Here is a 10286-nt window from a genome sequence, read left to right as displayed (position 1 = left end):
ATATAACTCACATATACGTATATGAAATCTAGAAAAATGGTACAGACGGGCATCTTTGCAGGGCAGGAACACAGACATGGAGAACGCACTTGTGGACAGACACAGTGGGGGTGGGGGAGGAGAGAATGGGGCGAGTCAGGGAAGCAGCATTGAGATAACACACGACCTCGTGTGAAACAGCCAGCCAGCGGGAACCTGCTGCAAAGCGCATGGAGGTCAGCCCAGTGCTCTGTGATGACCTGGTTGGGGGGGGGAGGCTCCAGAAGGAGGGGACACATGCATGCACATAGCTGCTTCACTTTGCTCTGCAACAAAAACTAACACAGCGTGGTAAAGCAATCACACCCCAATTTAGAAAATGCAGAGCGATGATTGTTCTGCTGGTACAGAAGCAGAGTCATGGATGTACCTAACAAACTTATGTTTACCAGGGATAAGTGAGGAAAGCGGTGCACTGGGAAATTGGGATTACCATATACACTCTACTATAGATGAAATAGCTGAAATCCTTGGGAGAGTGAGGCTTGGCGGGGGGCAGGAACCACTCGCCTCCTTGCGTGGCCCTCCATGAAACTTCCTCTGCTCCAGACTCTGACAGTTCAGTATTGTTTGTCTTCACTGTGCATCAGACACAAGAACTTATGTTCACTCATAATCTTGAGCAACTGAATTTGCGGTGATCTGTCACTCGGCAATGGAAAACACGATGTCACCGTCCTTTGTGTTTCTTGTAAATTCAGAGTTGCTTTAAAGCAGCATCAGATAAACTTTTTCTGGAAAGAAACAGACTGTAAATATTTTAGGCCTTGCCGGCTGATCCAGCCCCTGTCAAAACTGCTCGTCTTCCAATAGGATGAGAAAGCAGCCAAAGGCAATACTAAACAAATTATTGTGACAGTGTTGCAATAAAGCTTCACTTTATAAAGCAGATGGCTGGCGGGGATTCGAGTTCCTGGACCCTAATCTCCCACCCTGCACTTTCTGTCCTCCCTGGCGCCCCCTTCAGGCTGACCGGTACACAGCCTCTGCACCCTGTCCCACCAACCTGCTGCGGGGAGGCCCCTGAGATAACCACGCAGTTGGCAATAATATGCTGCTGTTGCTCTGTTTCCCGTCCTGGCTCAGCCATCCCTTATTTTTCACAGCACTTTAAAATTTACCAAGCTCTACGGAATGCCTCATTATCACATTTAAGCTTCACAACAGCTGAGCAAATGGGATGCACGATAGCTCCCGTCTTTGGAGAAACCAAAGTGAGACCCAGGGTACTGAATGTCTCGCTAGGCTCGCGCAGATGGCAGGGTCTGAGTCAGGGTTTGAATCCCAGGGAATGTCTAAGCTGTCTCCCAGGGGCTTCCATTAAAAGGAGCCTCCTACTGACGGTTGGGCTCCTTCTCATTGACGGAGGGCGGGGCGGGGAGGGGGGAATGTTACATAACAAAGAAGAATTTCAGGCTTCAGCCATCAGCCAGGGCAGGGACGTGGCAGCCCTGAGCCTCCCGAGGCTTTTCTAGAGCTCATGGCAGGACGTGCATGCTGCTCCGTGCGGCAGCCGGGGTGGGAAAGGACAAAGCTCCGCCGATGCACCCCCTGCACTGGGAGATACTTCAAAACACACAGGCTGCCCCGGCAGCTTTACCCAAGTGGCTCTTGCGGGTGACGCCCTTCCCGTTTCAGAAGGACTGCCTTGCCCTTCGGTGCGGGTGTGGGGCCGGGTCCAGGTGACTCAAGTTCTAAGCCCGTATCTTGCATTTACGGCTTTCGTGACCCGGAGCAAATTGCTGCATCTCGCTGCACTTCCCACCTGTAAAAGGAGAACGATAAGTCCTGCCTCACCTGGAGGATGATGAGGGCCGGATGGAACGTGGGTTCAAGGGTGCTTTCCACACCGTACAGGTGTCTCTGCCCTGAAACTGCCCTTCCGGGGCCCCTGCACCTGCCCTCCTCATGCCTGCCCTCAGGGGCTCAGCTGAGCTCTCTGGAACCACGGCTGTGCTTGTCCCCGGCACAATTCATGAGGAAAGAGCATTCCGTGGGCTCTCAGTTCACTAACGGCCCCTGCTCACTCCGTGTTCCTGGCCTCCCCTCGTGCACAGAGTATAACCCCTGCGCACGCCCTGCTAACCTGAGTCCAGACGCCCCCTGGCCCCTCCTCAGCCCCGATCCCTCCTGGGTCGAGGTTACAGCTATCAGTTTCTTTTTAAAATCTGTGAGCCTGCTGCTTTTCAGTAAATAAGTTCACTTAGAGTTACCAACCCAGAGACTTTGCAGGGAGAGCTAAATCAGGAGTTTAGGATTAACAAACACACACTATTTTATATGTAAAATATATACACAAACTAAAATACGATTATATATATAAAATATTATAATATAAAACCAACAAGGACTTACTGTATGGCATGGAGAATTCTGCTTAATATTCTATAATAACTTACATGGGGAAAGAATCTGAAAAAGAATGGATATATACATATATATGTATATAACTGAATCACTTTGCTATACACCTGAAACTAACAGCATTGTAAATCAACTATACTCCAGTCAATTTTTTTTAAATAAAAAAACAGTTACGACTATTCCAATGCTCATTTGGTCATATTCACTTGAAAACTGAGGGGAGAAGAAGGGAAATTGGATGAAGATAGGCAAAATGCACACGCTTCCAGTTATAAATAAGTACTAGGGATGTAACATACAGCGTGATAAATATGTGGCCCCGTGGCCTGTAGCCCACCAGGCTCCTCTGTCCATGGAATTCTCCAGGCAAGAATACTGGAGTGGGCTGCCATGCCCTTGTCCAGGGGGATCTTCCTGACCCAGGGATCGAACCCAGGTCTCCCACATTGCAGGCAGATTCTTTATCACCTAAGCCACCAGGGAATCCCCATAATTAACCCTGCTGTATGTTATATATGAACGCTGTTTCAAGAGTAAATCCTAACAGTTTTCATCACAAGAAAAGAAATTTGTTTCTTTCATTTTTATCTCTGATGATGGATGTTCAGTAAACTTACTGTGGTCATCATCTCTTGATGTACGTGAATCAAATCGCCATGCTGTATACATTAAACTTATCCAGGGCTGTACGTCAATTATGGGCTTCCCTAGGGGCGTAGTGGTAAAGAATCCACCTGCCAATGTGGGAGCTGAGAGTTCACTCCCTGTGGCGGGAAGATCCCCTGGAGAAGGAAATGACAACCCGCTCCAGTGTTCTTGCCTAGGAAAATCCCACAGACAGCAGAGCCTGCTGGGCTACAGTCCGTGGGGTCGCAAAAGTCAGATACGACTCACCAACTGAACAACATGTCAATTCTATTTCCACAAAACTGGAAGAAAAAACAAAGTCTACAATTCAAAACAAAAGAAAGTCAGAGCTCACCCTGAAAGAAGCCTTCTAGGAAATTCAGGCCGCAGCATCACACTGTGGTCCTTACAGGTGGAAGATGACTTTCAAGAGGCGCGGGAAACCGCCGCGAGAGGCCGGGGAGAGGCCGGCGGGCAAAGCTCAAGGCACAGCCTCCCCTGCCTCCCAGAGGGTGTCTCAGCCCTTCCGGACTCGGCGCAGGGAGCCTCTGTCGTGGGTCACGAGAGGGTTTCGCTGCTGGAGTCAAGTCTGGGAGCCATCTGTGGACTCCAGTATTTTCCTGCCACGGGAGAGAACACGGAGGCCCATCGGCGTGTTTGCCACACAACTAGGAACACAGCCCAAAGCAGCCTGAGGCTGACCCCTAAGGCGGGGCCCCCGGGAGCCCTGTGTCAGCGTCCCCACCCCAGTGACAGTCGGGCCTCCCGGAGGCCCGCGGCCACAGGCCACCGGCTGCTTCTCTGGCCTGTTTTCCAACCCTTCCCTGGAGACCTCAGGCCTCTCTGCTGGGATCACTGGGTTAACTCTGGCTTTGAAGATTCTGCGGTGTGAGCAGGCCCAGGAGACCCTGGGGCAGGGAGGTCTGAGTCCTTTAGAAACACAGGCCGCCTGCCGCGGGGTCCTGGGAGAAAGGAAGGTCTTGATGGGCAGGGCACACCCCCAGCTCCACTGTCCCGGCCAATGCCTCCCTCAGCCAGGACGTCAGGAGCGTTAGGACCGGTCAGAGTGAGAGCGGCCTGGCTGAGGTTGCTGGGATGCGGGTTGGAAGGGTGTCCCAGAGCCCTGGAGAAGCCCCAGGGTACAGCGGTGGAGGGCGAAGTCTGGGAGCTCGCCGCCGCTCACTGCGCTTCGCTTCAGGGTCTCCGAAAGACCCAGCACAGGTGCCTAGAGCCTCCAGGGGAAGCCAGGCCCGGGGGTCTGCCAGCCGAGAAGCCCCAGCCTCCTGCCCAGGTAACAGGGCAGCCCCTCTGCCCGGCCCAGGGGTCCTTGGGGCTCTGCTCTCAGGAAATGCCTGTGGGGGACACTGTCAGGGCCCCGGGGTACCCGCCAGCATCCAAGCACTCAGACGTCTTCTACATCAAAGGGGATGTGATCATCGGGGCTGTGACCCCCTTACACGCAGTGCTGCATCAGCCGAAGGTCACCTTCCAGCAGCCTCCTTGCCCATGGTGGGTCGTGCTCTTTATCCACGTGGGCGGAAGGGAGGGGCAGGGGGAAGCGGAGCAGCCCTCCTGATCGATGCAGGCATTGGGGGACCCCAGACCTGCCGCCCACCCTCCAAGACCCCCCAGCGGGGAGCGGGTCTGTGAGCTGGGTAGTGGAGACTGTCTCAAGTCATTTGAGGAGCACCCCCTTCTCACACCAGATGATGCTGTGCACGTGTGTGTGTGCGTGTCTGTGCGTGTCTGTGTGTGCATGCGCGCTCAGTCGCTCAGTCGTGTCAAACTCTTTGTGACACCAAGGACTGAAACCTACCAGGCTCCTCTGTCCATGGGATTCTCCAGGCCAGAATACTGGAGTGGGTTGCCGTTTGCTTCTCCAGGGGATCTTCTTGACCCAGCGAAGGAGAAGGTCTGCACTGGCAAGCAGGTTCTTCGCCGTCTGAGCCACCATAATGCTAACATCCCTAAACACAATGGAGAGAAGAGCTAGGAATGTTCCAGAATCCTGGCTGCAGGAGCTGTGGTCAGACAGATCTACACGCACGTTCCTGGGATGAAAGAGAAGGCGGCCCCAGGCCATGCTTGTCAGCCACTTTCTCCCATGAGTCCAGATTCCACAGATGCCTGAACCATTTCCAAGGCTCCCCTGGTTTCTACCCAGATTTCAACGGGTGAGCCTGCAGGGACTATCCAGAAGGGTGCCCAGGAAGCATGGAGCCGGACCCCTCTGTCGGCCTCCCCCAGGTCTGTGTGACTTCTCCCTGCCCGAGTCTTTGCCAGAAGCCGTCTGGGGCGTCTTCTGCACCTACTCACCGCTCTCTGCTTGCTTCAGTGGCCACTCATCCATGCGCGTGCTCGTGCGTCCGCCTGGGTACACGGCTGCCAGATTCCACGGGCGTCTGTCCTGTTCACCACAGCCCGGGTCACTCGTCTGCCGTCCCACCCATGCCCGAGCGCCTGTCTCTGGGTGCATCTGCCCGCCTCTGCGTCTGAGTCGCGTACCCCAGCCCACGGGCCTGCCTGGTACCGCATCCCGTCCACCCCGCCCAGGGCCTGCCCGAGTTTGGGGACCCGATGCTGTGTGTGTGTCTGTCTGCTCTCAGCGTCCCTCTGCATGTCTGGACGCCCTTGTGTGTGTCCATCCCTTTGTGTGTCTCTTCATCCGTCTCGGGGAGGCCGCCAGCCTTTCTCCTGACTGTCCTCTTATGCATGCCTATATTCCCCAGACATTCCAGTCCCCCCGAGGCTTCTTTCTTTCAACAGACATAGGCCTAAATTCAACCCCACACCCCTACCTGCCCTTGCTTGGCCCACGGAGAGACTCTGGGGCTATCCCGTGTGGCTCTCTACAAGGCTACTGACTGATCCAAACACCCTCTGTCATTCGCCCTCTCCAAGATTCCAAGCCCACTTTTTCCTGAGCCTTCCGGGCCTTCTCTTTCCTGTGTCCGAGGCGGAAGAGGACCCAGCCTTCCTGCCCAGCCTCACCGTGGACTGCAGGTCTGCAATTCCTGCCTCTCAGGCGTCAGGCCCTGGGAGCACCCCGCCCTGCCGTCCAAGCGGCCCCGGCCACGCGCAGCTTCACTGCAGCCCCCAGCCACCGCTCCCGGGGACGGTGGGAGGGATGGCCCCGGAGTCCGAGCCCGTGGCTAAGCCGCCGTCCTTGTCCGGAGTCCTGGGGTGAGAGGCGCACCCCGACAGAGACAAGCGCACGAATCCTCAGCTGGGTGCTCAGCGACCAGGTCCAGAGGACGAGGTGCAACCGCGTCGCGGCCGCGACCTTGGAGGTCACTCTCCTCTCCTCGGCCTGGGATTCCCCTTCTGCAACATCGGGTAATGGGCAATGGACTCGATCACCGGTTCCCTAGTGCCGACCCACAAACTGGCGCTGATCTATAATGACGGCTTCTCTCGTTGGCAGCAAGACCCAGACAGAAACGACCAGGTACACATGTGTGTCGGTGTGAGGTCAACAGCCCTTCTTAGATACCGGCTTCATTCTTTTTTCTTTCTTTTTCCTAGTTTATTGAGATGTAATTGACATACATCAATGCATGATGGTTTGACTGAGGTATATGGTGAAATGATGACTGCAGTAAGTTTGGTTAGCACCGTCATCTCATTTAGATACAATCGAAAGAGAAAGTAAAAAAGAAAAGAAGAATGTGTATCCTTGTGATGAGAACTCTTAGGATACACTCTCCTAACAAGTCCATGCATATAACATACAGCAGCTTTAACTGTATCATGCTGTACATTACACCCTAGTACTTACTTATCTCAGGACTGAAACTCTGTACCATTCCACCTCCTTCCTCCAGTTCCACCCTCCCCACTCCCTGCCTCTAGTAACCACAAATGTGATCCCATTTTCTATGATTTTGGCTGCTTTTTGTTTGGGGGGATTTTTTTTTTTTAGATTCCATATGTAACTGAGATCATACAGTATTTGTCTTTCTATGTCTGATTTATTTCACTCAGCACAAAGCCCAGTGGCTCAGACAGTAAAGAATCTGCCGGCAGTGCAGGAGACCCAGGTTCGATTCCTGGATCAGAAAGATCCCCTGGAGAAGAAAATGGCAACCCACTGCAGTATTCTTGCTTGGAGAATTCCATGGACAGAGGCGCCTGGTGGGCTACAGTCTGTGGGGTCGCAGGGTTGGACACAACTGAGCAGCTAACACTAATGCCCTTGAGGTCCATTCGAGCAGTCACAAACGGCAGGGCTTCCTCTGTTTTGTAGCCGAATAATGTTCCTTCGTGTGTGTGCATGTTTATATGCCACACACACGCATATATACATATATGCCACAACTTCATCCATTCTTCCATTGATGGACATTGTTTCCACATCTTGGATGTTGTAGGTTCTATTTTTCCAACAAACTTTTATGGTAAAATTAAAATTTGGCAGCCTTGGGCCAAGCTCCCGTAATTTTTTTGTTGATTGTTAAGCAAACTGGGACACATGTTTTCTGACAGCCCCTGACCGAGGGCTGAAGATAGACCCCAAGATTTATAACTCAAGCCAGGAGCATCTCACTCCCCCTCCCCACCTTTCTCAGTAGGTTGGGGAGTTGAACACGTGACAGACCACTCTGCTGGATTTCTTGATGTTTCCGTGAGACGTTTGCCTGGACTTGAGTTCTGTCTAATCTTCAGCATACATCAAACCCATTAGGTAGGGAAGTAATGTTTATCAAATCAATTTCCAGGCGGAGAATCTACATTCCCCCCAGCATGCCTGGAAGCATAAAGATAAGTCCACAACTGCTTACTTGTGATCTTTAAAAGACATTCTAAGAAATACTAAATATATTCCCTTCCAGATTCCACAGAGGCATCAAATGCCACAATTATAAAAATCATTCAATCAGAAGCAAACACTTAATTCTCAATAGCTATTCTTGAGTAATTATAGCAGTTGTCAGTCATTCACATCTTAGTATAAGTGAATTTATCATATCCTTTTTTTCTGCAATGTTGATTGAGAGCAACTTAATAATGACTGTATCTATCATTTATTGAACAAGTACCATGAGTGAAAATTGCTTTTTAGATTCTTAGCAGTATCAAAATTCTTATAAAGAATTAAATTAGATCACTTGAGATTAAAGATTAAATGAGATGATACACATAAAATACTTAGAAAATGCCTGATAACGTAGAGAAAGTGCTATGTCAGTACTTATTATTATTATATTCTTTTTGTTTCTTCATTTTGGCGATGCCACATGGCTTCAGAATATCTTAATCCCCTGACCAGAGACTGAACCCAGGCTCCAGTGATGAGAATACCAAGTCCTAACCAGTGGACCAGCAGGGAATTCCTTACATCTATTTTAATCGTGTCATTTAATTCTCACTGCTCTATGAGGTTGATATCACTATTCCCATTTTACAGATGATGACTTGAGGCTCAAAGAGGAAATGTCACTTGCTCAAAATCAGACAGCTAGTAAGTAGCAGTTTGGGATTCAAAGTCAGGCAATTCAACCCCAGGGGTAGAAAAAGGCACAGAAGCAAAAGACGAGGGAACCTCAGTCAAATGAAAATGCTGCCTATTGTGGAGCTGGCTGTGATTTCCAAATGTTTGCTCTGCACACTACTCAGGGTGTAGAGTGTTACACTGCAGCCACGGGTACCATGAGACACGTCTGAAGTCACAGCCTTATCCTCAGAAACGCTCATAGTCTGGGCCAGAAGGCAAGCGTGAACCCAGACAGCCATACACCAGGGCACCCACGTGGCTTTCCAAGGACCTATCATGGAAGACTTGGGGCAGAACAACCCAGACCCAAGGTTCTGAGTTGGAATGTTGGGCTACAGGGACCTCGGCTCCAAGTCAGACATCAGGACACTTGGTTGACAGAGAATTCTTTTTCTATTTTTTTAATTTATGAGAAAAGTCTTACCAAGAGAGCTTAAAATTTCCTTTGCTAGGCCTTCATTGGTGGTGGTGGTCGTTTAGTGGCTAAGCTGTGTCCAGCTCTCGCGATCCCACAAACCCTGCCAGGCTCCTCTGTCAACGGGGTTTCCCAGGAAAGAACACTAGAGAGGGTTGCCGTTTCCTCCTCCAGGGGATCTTCCTGACCCAGGGATCAAACCTCGTCTCCAGCATTACAGACGGATTCTTTACCACTGAGCCACCTGGGAAGCCCCCACAACAAGACCCACGTTGCTCTAACTGAAAAAGGTTAAAGTGCAGGAAGTCAGTCCAGTCCTCACGGTTACAGCCTGCTCTGAGGTCCCCCTCCAGCAGGGTGGGTGACGTTAGGATCTGAGACCACCCACCACCTCCCACCGGGGGCTACTGTACCAGCCCCATGGTCCTCACAAGAACGAGAGCGCAAACATCGCTCCTGAGTCAGGCGCCCCGGGGACACGGAAAATAAAGCCTCCCGATACATGCAGCACTGAGGTGCCGATTACTAGTCCCAGCTTAGTAGCTCCAAAAATCGCACGGCTCACAGCCAGTCAATAGGCGCTTTCTGAACAACCGCTGCAGGCGGTCATAATCCCCTCGGATACTAATATGAGTAAGCCCCAGCTGCCAACTTCAAAGGTCTCATGGTCAAGCAGGGCACAGACAATGGCATGACGTCACAGTTCCAGGAAAAAGTACTCACCCAGGAATGCCTGGTATTGGCAGGGCTGGCTCGAGCTGCCCAAAATCACTGTCAAAGTCAGACATCACTTATTAAATCAGAATGAGAAATGTGATTTTCAGCACGACCGACAGCCTTGAGCTGGCTGGTCCGTGTATTGTCTCCCTGCAGAAAAGCCTCTATCCGAGGCCAGTGTCTTCTCGGAAGGATGAGCCATGAGCCTAGAATTGGAGTGTAAGGAAGAAACTGGACCAGCATCTCTATGAAATCAGACCTGAGACCAGAACGCTTGGCGCAGCTGAGACATCCTCACCCCGTGTTTCACTCAGACAGGTCAAGTCTTCAGTTGATGGTATTGTCACCTGTCTGGTTGGTTACATTCCAGCCCTGATAATACACCTGGCCCACCTCCTAGGTCTCCACAGCATCACCGCCCAGTGGCCACTTGTGATGTGATGCTGACCTCTGTCCATTAAGTTCATTTTCCCCAGGGCCAGCCTGGGAGGCCACACGCTCCTAGGTCCATGAACTCAAGAGTGTCTGCATAGTCCCTCTAAACACGGGGGACCCCACTCCTTGGCATGGTATCTTCATTTTGCTAAAATTCAAGGGAGCTCCACATGGACTGCATCTTAAGAAATGCTT

The sequence above is a fragment of the Dama dama genome, chromosome 1 (assembly GCF_033118175.1).
Source record: "Dama dama isolate Ldn47 chromosome 1, ASM3311817v1, whole genome shotgun sequence".
Classification (NCBI taxonomy): domain Eukaryota; kingdom Metazoa; phylum Chordata; class Mammalia; order Artiodactyla; family Cervidae; genus Dama; species Dama dama.
The sequence above is the reverse complement of the archived record's forward strand: the minus strand, read 5'-3'. Positions refer to the sequence as shown.